We start from the raw sequence: 14321 nt of genomic DNA on the forward strand, positions 1-14321 counted from the left end.
TCTCGACAGCATCTATCTTTGCAGAAATAGAATCTAAGTCATGGCTAGAATCGGCTCTAGCTGCTTTAGATGATCTAACGATATCTTTTTCTTGGTGCCACTCATGTGAGTGGAAAGCAGTGTTATCAATAATTTTGTAAGCATCAGTTTCGGTTTTCTTCATAATGGAACCACCAGCTGCAATATCTATGTCTTTTCTTGTAGTGATGTCGCATCCTTGGTAGAATATTTGTACTATTTGACAGGTATCTAAACCATGTTGCGGACATCCTCTTAATAACTTTCCAAATCTTGTCCACGCCTCATATAGAGTTTCATTTGGCTTCTGTGTGAACGTAACAATTTCTCCTTGAAGTCTTACGGCTTTAGATTGAAATGTCCCGTTCTTATTGATTAAAAACGTTCCATATTAATTGATTTCGTTGCGAGGTTTTGACCTCTATATGAGACATTTTTCAAAGACTGCATTCATTTTTAAAACAAACCATAACCTTTATTTCATAAATAAAGGTTTAAAAAGCTTTACGTAGATTATCAAATAATGATAATCTAAAATATCCTGTTTACACACGACCATTACATAATGGTTTACAATACAAATATGTTACATCGAAATCAGTTTCTTGAATGCAGTTTTTACACAATATTATACAAACATGGACTCCAAATCTTGTCCTTATTTTAGTATGTAACAGCGGAAGCTCTTAGTATTCACCTGAGAATAAACATGCTTTAAACGTCAACAAAAATGTTGGTGAGTTATAGGTTTAACCTATATATATCAAATCGTACCAATAGACCACAAGATTTCATATTTCAATACGCATCCCATACATAGAGATAAAAATCATTCATATGGTGAACACCTGGTAACCGCCATTAACAAGATGCATATATAAGAATATCCCCATCATTCTGGGACACCCTTCGGATGGGGCTTGTTGGGCCCAATAGATCTATCTTTAGGATTCGCGTCAATTAGGGTGTCTGTTCCCTAATTCTTAGATTACCAGACTTAATAAAAAGGGGCATATTCGATTTCGATAATTCAACTATAGAATGTAGTTTCACGTACTTGTGTCTATTTTGTAAATCATTTATAAAACCTGCATGTATTCTCATCCCAAAAATATTAGATTTTAAAAGTGGGACTAAAACTCACTTTCACAGATTTTTACTTCGTCGGGAAGTAATACTTGGCCACTGGTTGATTCACAAACCTATAACAATATATACATATATATCAAAGTATGTTCAAAGTATATTTACAAAACTTTTAATACATTTTGATGTTTTAAGTTTATTAAGTCAGCTGTCCTCGTTAGTAACCTACAACTAGTTGTCCACAGTTAGATGTACAGAAATAAATCGATAAATATTATCTTGAATCAATCCATGACCCAGTGTATACGTATCTCAGTATTGATCACAACTCAAACTATATATATTTTGGAATCAACCTCAACCCTGTATAGCTAACTCCAACATTCACATATAGAGTGTATATGGTTGTTCCGAAATATATATAGATGTGTCGACATGATAGGTCGAAACATTGTATACGTGTCTATGGTATCTCAAGATTACATAATATATAATACAAGTTGATTAAGTTATGGTTGGAATAGATTTGTTACCAATTTTCACGTAGCTAAAATGAGAAAAATTATCCAATCTTGTTTTACCCATAACTTCTTCATTTTAAATCCGTTTTGAGTGAATCAAATTGCTATGGTTTCATATTGAACTCTATTTTATGAATTTAAATATAAAAAGTATAGGTTTATAGTCGGAAAAATAAGTTACAAGTCGTTTTTGTAAAGGTAGTCATTTCAGTCGAAAGAACGACGTCTAGATGACCATTTTAGAAAACATACTTTCACTTTGAGTTTAACCATAATTTTTGGATATAGTTTCATGTTCATAATAAAAATTATTTTCCCAGCATAACAACTTTTAAATCAAAGTTTATCATAGTTTTTAATTAACTAACCCAAAACAGCCCGCGGTGTTACTACGACGGCGTAAATCCGGTTTTACGGTGTTTTTCGTGTTTTCAGGTTTTAAATCATTAAGTTAGCATATAATATAGATATATAACATGTGTTTAGTTGATTTTAAAAGTCAAGTTAGAAGGATTAACTTTTATTTGCGAACAAGTTTAGAATTAACTAAACTATGTTCTAGTGATTACAAGTTTAAACCTTCGAATAAGATAGCTTTATATGTATGAATCGAATGATGTTATGAACATCATTACTACCTCAAGTTCCTTGGATAAACCTACTGGAAATGAGAAAAATAGATCTAGCTTCAAAGGATCCTTGGATGGCTTGAAAGTTCTTGAAGCAGAATCATGACACGAAAACAATTTCAAGTAAGATTTCCACTCAAAATAAGATTGTTATAGTTATAGAAATTGAATTAAAGTTTGAATATAATTATTAACTTGTATTAGAAAGATAACCTACTGTAAGTATCAAAGGTTTCTTGATCTTGGATGATTACTTGGAATGAATTTAGAAAACTTGGAAGTAAACTTGCAATCTTGGAAGTATTCTTGCTTTTATGAAACTAGAACTTTTGGAATTTATGAAGAACACTTAGAACTTGAAGATAGAACTTGAGAGAGATCAATTAGATGAAGAAAATAGAAGAATGAAAGTGTTTGTAGGTGTTTTTGGTCGTTGGTGTATGGATTAGATATAAAGGATATGTAATTTTGTTTTCATGTAAATAAGTCATGAATGATTACTCATATTTTTGTAATTTTATGAGATATTTCATGCTAGTTGCCAAATGATGGTTCCCACATGTGTTAGGTGACTCACATGGGCTGCTAAGATCTGATCATTGGAGTGTATATAACAATAGTACATACATCTAAAAGCTGTGTATTGTACGAGTACGAATACGGGTGCATACGAGTAGAATTGTTGATGAAACTGAACGAGGATGTAATTGTAAGCATTTTTGTTAAGTAGAAGTATTTTGATAAGTGTCTTGAAGTCTTTCAAAAGTGTATGAATACATATTAAAACACTACATGTATATACATTTTAACTGAGTCGTTAAGTCATCGTTAGTCGTTACATGTAAATGTTGTTTTGAAACCTTTAGGTTAACGATCTTGTTGAATGTTGTTAACCCATTGTTTATTATAACAAATGAGATGTTAAATTGTTATTTTATCATGATATTATGATATATAATATATCTTAGTATGATATTTATACAGTTAAATGTCGTTACAACGATAATCGTTACATATATGTCTTGTTTCGAAATCATTAAGTTAGTAGTCTTATTTTTACATATGTATTTCATTGTTAATACACTTAATAATATATTTACTTATCATTTAACATAATTAACCAAGTGTATAAATATCTTAATATGATTCATATGTACCTAGTAAGACGTTGTTATAACGATAATCGTTATATATATCGTTTTCGAGTTTCTTAAATTAATAGTCTCATTTTTATGTATATAACTCATTGTTAAAATACCTAATGAGGATACATACTTATAATAAAATCATGTTAACTATATATATAACCATATATATGTCATCGTATAGTTTTTACAAGTTTTAACGTTCGTGAATCACCGGTCAACTTGGGTGGTCAATTGTCTATATGAAACCTATTTCAATTAATCAAGTCTTAACAAGTTTGATTGCTTAACATGTTGGAAACACTTAATCATGTAAATAACAATTTCATTTAATATATATATAAACATGGAAAAGTTCGGGTCACTATAGTACCTACCCGTTAAATAAATTTCGTCCCAAAATTTTATGCAGTTGGAGGTGTTGACATATCTTCTGGAAATAAATGCGGGTATTTCTTCTTCATCTGATCTTCACGCTCCCAGGTGAACTCGGGTCCTCTACGAGCATTCCATCAAACCTTAACAATCGGTATCTTGTTTTGTTTAAGTCTCTTAACCTCACGATCCATTATTTCGACGGGTTCTTCAATGAATTGAAGTTTTTCATTGATTTGGATTTCGTCCAACGGAATAGTGAGATCTTCTTTAGCAAAACATTTCTTCAAATTTGAGATGTGAAAAGTGTTATGTACAGCCGCGAGTTGTTGAGGTAGCTCCAGTTGGTAAGCTACTGGTCCGACACGATCTATAATCTTGAATGGTCCAATGTACCTTGGATTTAGTTTCCCCCGTTTACCAAATCGAACAACGCCTTTCCAAGGTGAAACCTTAAGCATGACCATTTCTCCAATTTCAAACTTTATATCTTTTCTTTTACTGTCCGCGTAGCTCTTTTGTCGACCCTGGGCGGTTTTCAATCTTTGTTGAATTTGGATGATTTTCTCGATAATTTCTTGTATTATCTCCGGACCCGTAATCTGTCTATCCCCCACTTCACTCCAACAAATCGGAGACCTGAACTTTCTACCATATAGTGCTTCAAACGGCGCCATCTCAATGCTTGAATGGTAGCTGTTGTTGTAGGAAAATTCTGCTAACGGTAGATGTCGATCCCAACTGTTTCCGAAATCAATAACACATGCTCGTAGCATGTCTTCAAGCGTTTGTATCATCCTTTCGCTCTGCCCATCAGTTTGTGGATGATAGGCAGTACTCATGTCTAGACGAGTTCCTAATGCTTGCTGTAATGTCTGCCAGAATCTTGAAATAAATCTGCCATCCCTATCAGAGATAATAGTGATTGGTATTCCATGTCTGGAGACGACTTCCTTCAAATACAGTCGTGCTAACTTCTCCATCTTGTCATCTTCTCTTATTGGCAGGAAGTGTGCTGATTTGGTGAGACGATCAACTATTACCCAAATAGTATCAAAACCACTTGCAGTCCTTGGCAATTTAGTGATGAAATCCATGGTAATGTTTTCCCATTTCCATTCCGGGATTTCGGGTTGTTGAAGTAGACCTGATGGTTTCTGATGCTCAGCTTTGACCTTAGAACACGTCAAACATTCTCCTACGTATTTAGCAACATCGGCTTTCATACCCGGCCACCAAAAATGTTTCTTGAGATCCTTGTACATCTTCCCCGTTCCAGGATGTATTGAGTATCTGGTTTTATGAGCTTCTCTAAGTACCATTTCTCTCATATCTCCAAATTTTGGTACCCAAATTCTTTCAGCCCTATACCGGGTTCCATCTTCCTGAATATTAAGATGCTTCTCCGATCCTTTGGGTATTTCATCCTTTAAATTTCTCTCTTTTAAAACTCCTTGTTGCACCTCCTTTATTTGAGTAGTAAGGTTAGTGTGAATCATTATATTCATAGATTTTACTCGAATGGGTTCTCTGTCCTTTCTGCTCAAGGCGTCGGCTACCACATTTGCCTTCCCCGGGTGGTAACGAATCTCAAAGTCGTAATCATTCAACAATTCAATCCACCTACGCTGCCCCATATTCAGTTGTTTCTGATTAAATATGTGTTGAAGACTTTTGTGGTCGGTATATATAATACTTTTAACCCCATATAAGTAGTGCCTCCAAGTCTTTAATGCAAAAACAACCGCGCCTAATTCCAAATCATGCATCGTATAATTTTGCTCGTGAATCTTCAATTGTCTAGACGCATAAGCAATCACCTTCGTCCGTTGTATTAATACACAACCGAGACCTTGCTTTGATGCATCACAATAAATCACAAAATCATCATTCCCTTCAGGCAATGAAAATATAGGTGTCGTAGTTAGCTTTTTCTTCAATAATTGAAACACCTTCTCTTGTTCATCCTTCCATTCAAATTTCTTCCCTTTATGCGTTAATGCAGTCAAGGGTTTTGCTATTTTGGAGAAATCTTGGATGAATCTTCTGTAGTAACCAGCCAATCCTAAAAATTGACGTATATGCTTCGTAGTTTTTGGGGTTTCCCACTTTTCAACGGTTTCGATCTTTGCCGGGTCCACCTGGATACCTTCTTTGTTCACTATGTGACCGAGGAATTGAACTTCTTCCAACCAAAATGCACACTTTGAAAACTTAGCGTACAGTTTTTCTTTCCTCAATACTTCTAGCACTTTTCTCAAATGTTCTTCGTGCTCTTGATCATTCTTTGAGTAAATAAGTATGTCATTAATGAAAACAATGACAAACTTGTCAAGATATGGCCCACACACTCGGTTCATAAGGTCCATGAACACAGCTGGTGTGTTAGTCAATCCAAACGGCATAACCATAAACTCGTAATGACCATAACGCGTCCTAAAAGCAGTTTTTGGAATATCATCCTCCTTTACTCGTATTTGATGATATCCAGAACATAAATCGATCTTCGAATAAACTGACGAGCCTTGTAGTTGATCAAATAAGTCGTCGATTCTTGGTAGTGGGTAGCGGTTTTTGATGGTAAGTTTGTTCAACTCTCGATAGTCGATACACAACCTGAATGTACCATCTTTCTTCTTGACAAACAAAACAGGAGCTCCCCATGGTGATGTGCTTGGTCGAATGAAACCACGTTCTAATAGTTCTTGCAGTTGGCTTTGCAGTTCTTTCATCTCGCTGGGTGCGAGTCTATAAGGAGCACGAGCTATTGGTGCAGCTCCTGGTACAAGATCTATTTGAAATTCAACAGATCGATGTGGAGGTAGTTCCGGTAATTCTTTCGGAAATACATCGGGAAATTCTTTTGCGACGGGAACATCATTGATGCTCTTTTCTTTAGTTTGTACTTTCTCGACGTGTGCTAGAACAGCATAGCAACCTTTTCTTATTAGTTTTTGTGCCTTCAAATTACTAATAAGATGTAGCTTCATGTTGCCCTATTCTCCGTACACCATTAAGGGTTTTCCTTTTTCTCGTATAATGCGAATTGCATTTTTGTAACAAACGATCTCTGCTTTCACTTCTTTCAACCAGTCCATACCGATTATCACATCAAAACTCCCTAACTCTACTGGTATCAAGTCAATCTTAAATGTTTCGCTAACCAGTTTAATTTCTCGATTTCGACATATATTATCTGCTGAAATTAATTTACCATTTGCTAATTCGAGTAAAAATTTACTATCCAAAGGCGTCAATGGACAACTTAATTTAGCACAAAAATCTCTACTCATATAGCTTCTATCCGCACCCGAATCAAATAAAACGTAAGCCGATTTATTGTCAATAAGAAATGTTCCCGTAACAAGCTCCGGGTCTTCCTGTGCCTCTGCCGCATTAATATTGAAAACTCTTCCGCGGCCTTGTCCATTCGTGTTCTCCTGGTTCGGGAAATTTCTAATAATGTGGCCCGATTTTCCACATTTATAACAAACTACATTGGCATAACTTGCTCCGACACTACTTGCTCCGCCATTACTCGTTCCGACACCATTTGTTCCTTTCGTTCTGTTAACCCCTGGTCCGTAGACCTCACACTTCGCCGCGCTATGACCATTTCTTTACACTTATTGCAAAATTTGGTTCAGAACCCCGAGTGATACTTTTCACACCTTTGGCATAGCTGCTTCTGATTGTTGTTGTTGTTGCGGTTGTTATTGTTGTTGGGATGATTGTTGTAGTTGCTGTTGTTGTTGTTGTTGTTGTTGTTGTTGTTGGGCCGTTTGTTGTAGTTGCGATTGATGTTGCGATTGTTGGGATAATTGTTGCGATTATTATTGTAATTGCTGTTGTTGTTGTATTGGTGATTCTTATCACCGTTTTCCTCCCACTTTCTTTTGACTTGCTTCACATTGGCCTCTTCAGCCGTCTGTTCTTTAATTCTTTCCTCAATCTGGTTCACTAGTTTGTGAGCCATTCTACATGCCTGTTGTATGGAGGCGGGCTCGTGTGAACTTATATCTTCTTGGATTCTTTCCGGTAATCCTTTCACCAACGCGTCGATCTTCTCTTCCTCATCTTCGAACGCTCCCGGACACAATAGGCACAATTCTGTGAATCGTATTTCGTACGTGGTAATATCAAATCCTTGGGTTCGTAACCCTCTAAGTTCTGTCTTGAGCTTATTGACCTCAGTTCTGGGACGGTACTTCTCGTTCATCAAGTGCTTGAATGCTGACCACGGTAGTGCGTACGCATCATCTTGTCCCACTTGCTCTAGATAGGTATTCCACCATGTTAACGCAGAACCTGTGAAGGTATGCGTAGCGTACTTCACTTTGTCCTCTTCAGTACACTTACTTATGGCAAACACCGATTCGACCTTCTCGGTCCACCGTTTCAATCCGATCGGTCCTTCGGTTCCATCAAATTCCAAAGGTTTGCAGGCAGTGAATTCTTTGTAGGTGCATCCTACACGATTTCCTGTACTGCTAGATCCAAGGTTATTGTTGGTATGTAGCGCAGCCTGTATTGCGGCTATGTTTGAAGCTAGAAAAGTACGGAATTCCTCTTCATTCATATTCACGGTGTGTCGAGTAGTCGGTGCCATTTCCTTTAAAATAGTCAAATGGAACAAGTTAATCATACAGAATATTAAGAGTAGTTAATAGTATTTCGTAGCATAATATGAACTCATTTATAAAAGCTTTTTCTTCATATTAGCGTTTTATAAGTTTAAATTCGGGTAGTACCTACCCGTTAAGTTCATACTTAGTAGCTAATATACAATTCAACTACTACAATTCTATATGAAAAACTGATTATAATAATATTTCGCGTTCAAACTTTTATACAATATTTTACGAACTTACAATACCGCTTATTTTACATAAAGCATGAAATATAGCACACAATAACTTTGATACAAGATAGTTGTGAAGATAATTCTAGCTAGTACACAAGTCATTCAGCAAAGGCAATAAAGACACGTAATTCTTACGTCCAGAAACAAGTCATGCATTCTGGTTTTACTAGGACTACTTCCCATCCTTAGTCTTGTGGAACATAACTGTTATGGCCGTTGATAAGACAGCGTGTTGTAACGTTGTCAAAGGGACGAGGGTTACGTAATAACCTAAAAACCTCATTTCTTACCCCAATTACCGACTCCGTCACTTGTGGGAACGTTTTGTTTAATAGTTGTAGCCCGATGTTCTTTTTATCACTTTGGTGAGAAGCGAACATTACTAACCCATAAGCATAGCATGCTTCTTTATGTTGCATGTTAGCCGCTTTTTCTAAATCATGAAGTCCTATATTCGGATACATTGAGTCAAAATAATTTCTTAACCCGTTGCGTAAAATAGCATTTGTGTTCCCCGCAATATATGCGTCAAAGTAAACACATCGTAACTTATGGGTTTCCCAATGTGATATCCCCCATCTTTCAAACGAAAGTCTCTTATAAACCAAGACATTCTTGGAACGTTCTTCGAATGTCTTACAAACTGATTTCACCGTAAATAGTTGTGCCAAAGAATTCTGACCGACTCTAGACAAGATTTCATCAATCATGTCTCCGGGTAGGTCTCTTAAAATATTGGGTTGTCTATCCATTTTGTGTTTTTAAACTGTAAAATTGACAAGAGTTAGATTCATAAAAAAAATTACTTATTAATACAAGCAATTTTTACATATATCATAAAGCATAAGCACACTATATTACATATATTACACCACACGAATACAACTATCTTATTCCGACTCGCTCGTTTCTTCTTCTTCGAACTTGGTTCTTTTTTGCTAAGTTTTTAGGGATATATGATGTTCCCCTAATACGAGCCGTCGTTTTCCACGTTGGTCTAGAAAAACCTGGTGGTTTAGAGGTTCCCGGGTTATTGTTACAACTTAAGGACTTCGGGGGTTGATGATACATATAAAGTTCATCGGGGTTGGAATTAGATTTCTCTATTTTTATGCCCTTTCCCTTATTATTTTCTTTTGCCTTTTTAAATTCAGTTGGGGTAATTTCTATAACATCATCGGAATTCTCGTCGGAATCCGATTCATCGGAGAATTGGTAATCCTCCCAATATTTTACTTCCTTGGCGGAAACACCATTGACCATAATTAACCTTGGTCGGTTGGTTGAGGATTTCTTTTACTTAACCGTTTTATTATTTCCCCCACCGGTTCTATTTCCTCCTCCGGTTCCTCCTCTTCCGGTTCTGATTCTTCTTCCGGTTCTGATTCTTCTTCCGGTTCCTCTTCGGGAACTTGTGAATCAGTCCAATATATATTCGACTCTTCGTTATTATTGGGCGAGTCAGTGGGATTTGTGCTAGAGGTAGACATCTATCACACAATATCAAACATGTTAAGAGATTAATATATCACATAATATATACATGTTAATAATATATAGTTTCCAACAAAAATGTTAAGCAATCATTTTTTTAAAGAAAACACGGTCGAAGTCCAGACTCACTAATGCATCCTAACAAACTCGATAAGACACACTAATGCAAATTTTCTGGTTCTCTAAGACCAACGCTCGGATACCAACTGAAATGTCCCGTTCTTATTGATTAAAAACGTTCAATATTAATTGATTTCGTTGCGAGGTTTTGACCTCTATATGAGACATTTTTCAAAGACTACATTCATTTTTAAAACAAATCATAACCTTTATTTCATAAATAAAAGTTTAAAAAGCTTTACGTAGATTATCAAATAATGATAATCTAAAATATCCTGTTTACACACGACCATTACATAATGGTTTACAATACAAATATGTTACATCGAAATCAGTTTCTTGAATGCAGTTTTTACACAATATCATACAAACATGGACTCCAAATCTTGTCCTTATTTTAGTATGCAACAGCGGAAGCTCTTAGTATTCACCTGAGAATAAACATGCTTTAAACGTCAACAAAAATGTTGGTGAGTTATAGGTTTAACCTATATATATCAAATCGTAACAATAGACCACAAGATTTCATATTTCAATACGCATCCCATACATAGAGATAAAAATCATTCATATGGTAAACACCTGGTAACCGACATTAACAAGATGCATATATAAGAATATCCCCATCATTTCGGGACACTCTTCGGATATGATATAAATTTCGAAGTACTAAAGCATCCGGTACTTTGGATGGGGCTTGTTGGGCCCAATAGATCTATCTTTAGGATTCGCGTCAATTAGGGTTTCTGTTCCCTAATTCTTAGATTACCAGACTTAATAAAAAGGGGCATATTCGATTTCGATAATTCATCCATATAATGTAGTTTCACGTACTTGTGTCTATTTTGTAAATCATTTATAAAACCTGCATGTATTCTCATCCCAAAAATATTAGATTTTAAAAGTGGTACTATAACTCACTTTCACAGATTTTTACTTCGTTGGGAAGTAATACTTGGCCACTGGTTGATTCACAAACCTATAACAATATATACATATATATCAAAGTATGTTCAAAGTATATTTACAAAACTTTTAATACATTTTGATGTTTTAAGTTTATTAAGTCAGCTGTCCTCGTTAGTAACCTACAACTAGTTGTCCACAGTTAGATGTACAGAAATAAATCGATAAATATTATCTTGAATCAATCCACGACCCAGTGTATACGTATCTCAGTATTGATCACAACTCAAACTATATATATTTTGGAATCAACCTCAACCCTGTATAGCTAACTCCAACATTCACATATAGAGTGTCTATGGTTGTTCCGAAATATATATAGATGTGTCGACATGATAGGTCGAAACATTGTATACGTGTCTATGGTATCTCAAGATTACATAATATATAATACAAGTTGATTAAGTTATGGTTGGAATAGATTTGTTACCAATTTTCACGTAGCTAAAATGAGAAAAATTATCCAATCATGTTTTACCCATAACTTCTTCTTTTTAAATCCGTTTTGAGTGAATCAAATTGCTATGGTTTCATATTGAACTCTATTTTATGAATTTAAACAGAAAAAGTATAGGTTTATAGTCGTAAAAATAAGTTACAAGTCGTTTTTGTAAAGGTAGTCATTTAAATCGAAAGAACGACGTCTAGATGACCATTTTAGAAAATATACTTCCACTTTGAGTTTAACCATAATTTTTGGATATAGTTTCATGTTCATAATAAAAATCATTTTCCCAGAATAACAACTTTTAAATCAAAGTTTATCATAGTTTTTAATTAACTAACCCAAAACAGCCCGCGGTGTTACTACGACGGCGTAAATCCGGTTTTACGGTATTTTTCGTGTTTTCAGTTTTAAATCATTAAGTTAGCATATCATATAGATATAGAACATGTGTTTAGTTGATTTTAAAAGTCAAGTTAGAAGGATTAACTTTTATTTGCGAACAAGTTTAGAATTAACTAAACTATGTTCTAGTGATTACAAGTTTAAACCTTCGAATAAGATAGCTTTATATGTATGAATCGAATGATGTTATGAACATCATTACTACCTCAAGTTCCTTGGATAAACCTACTGGAAATGAGAAAAATAGATCTAGCTTCAAAGGATCCTTGGATGGCTTGAAAGTTCTTGAAGCAGAATCATGACACGAAAACAATTTCAAGTAAGATTTCCACTCGAAATAAGATTGTTATAGTTATAGAAATTGAATTAAAGTTTGAATATGATTATTAACTTGTATTAGAAAGATAACCTACTGTAAGTAACAAAGGTTTCTTGATCTTGAATGATTACTTGGAATGGATTTAGAAAACTTGGAAGTAAACTTGCAATCTTGGAAGTATTCTTGATTTTATGAAACTAGAACTTTTGGAATTTATGAAGAACACTTAGAACTTGAAGATAGAACTTGAGAGAGATCAATTAGATGAAGAAAATTGAAGAATGAAAGTGTTTGTAGGTGTTTTTGGTCATTGGTGTATGGATTAGATATAAAGGATATGTAATTTTGTTTTCATGTAAATAAGTCATGAATGATTACTCATATTTTTGTAATTTTATGAGATATTTCATGCTAGTTGCCAAATGATGGTTCCCACATGTGTTAGGTGAATCACATGGGCTGCTAAGAGCTGATCATTGGAGTGTATATAACAATAGTACATACATCTAAAAGCTGTGTATTGTACGAGTACGAATACGGGTGCATACGAGTAGAATTGTTGATGAAACTTAACGAGGATGTAATTGTAAGCATTTTTGTTAAGTAGAAGTATTTTGATAAGTGTCTTGAAGTCTTTCAAAAGTGTATGAATACATATTAAAACACTACATGTATATACATTTTAACTGAGTCGTTAAGTCATCGTTAGTCGTTACATGTAAATGTTGTTTTGAAACCTTTAGGTTGACGATCTTGTTGAATGTTGTTAAACCATTGTTTATTATAACAAATGAGATGTTAAACTGTTATTTTATCATGATATTATGATATATAATATATCTTAGTATGATATATATACAGTTAAATGTCGTTACAACGATAATCGTTACATATATGTCTCGTTTCGAAATCATTAAGTTAGTAGTCTTATTTTTACATATGTATTTCATTGTTAATACACTTAATAATATATTTACTTATCATTTAATATAATTAACCAAGTGTATCAATATCTTAATATGATTCATATGTACCTAGTAAGACGTTGTTATAACGATAATCGTTATATATATCGTTTTCGAGTTTCTTAAATTAATAGTATCATTTTTATGTATATAACTCATTGTTAAAATACCTAATGAGATGCATACTTATAATAAAATCATGTTAACTATATATATAACCATATATATGTCATCGTATAGTTTTTACAAGTTTTAACATTCGTGAATCACCGGTCAACTTGGGTGGTCAATTGTCTATATGAAACCTATTTCAATTAATCAAGTCTTAACAAGTTTGATTGCTTAACATGTTGGAAACACTTAATCATGTAAATAACAATTTCATTTAATATATATATATAAATATAAACATGGAAAAGTTCGGGTCACTAGATAGATGCCGGAAAGAATTGTTTAAGAAATTTTTCAACTAAAACGTCTCATGTATCGATCGCCCCTTCAGGTAACGATTCCAACCAATCTTTGGCTTCTCCCTTTAAAGTCCAGGTAAATAACATGAGATATATCTGTTCATCCTCAACTTCTCTTATTTTAAATAGTGTGCAGATCCTATTAAAGGTACGAAGATGTTCATTTGGATCTTCCTTCGGCGCACCACTAAATTGGCATTGATTACTCACCATATGTAGAATTTGTCCTTTGATTTCATAATTTGTTTCATTAATGTCTGGATGAGTAATTGCGTGACCTTGGCCTGTGCGTTTAGCTCTCATTCGGTCTTCCATACTTAAAGGTTCCAGATTTTCCATGATTGAATTTGTTGAATCCGAATCACTAGAGGATTCTGATTTAATGGTTCGTTCCTCAACAATCTCTGTTTGAATGATTGGTGGTTCCAGAGGAAAATTTAATGGTTTAGGATCTATGAATTGTCCCTGAATATTATCCGGATTCTCAATTGTGAGGTCG

This window comes from Rutidosis leptorrhynchoides, chromosome 1, assembly GCF_046630445.1.
Source record: "Rutidosis leptorrhynchoides isolate AG116_Rl617_1_P2 chromosome 1, CSIRO_AGI_Rlap_v1, whole genome shotgun sequence".
In the NCBI taxonomy this organism is placed as follows: Eukaryota; Viridiplantae; Streptophyta; class Magnoliopsida; order Asterales; family Asteraceae; genus Rutidosis; species Rutidosis leptorrhynchoides.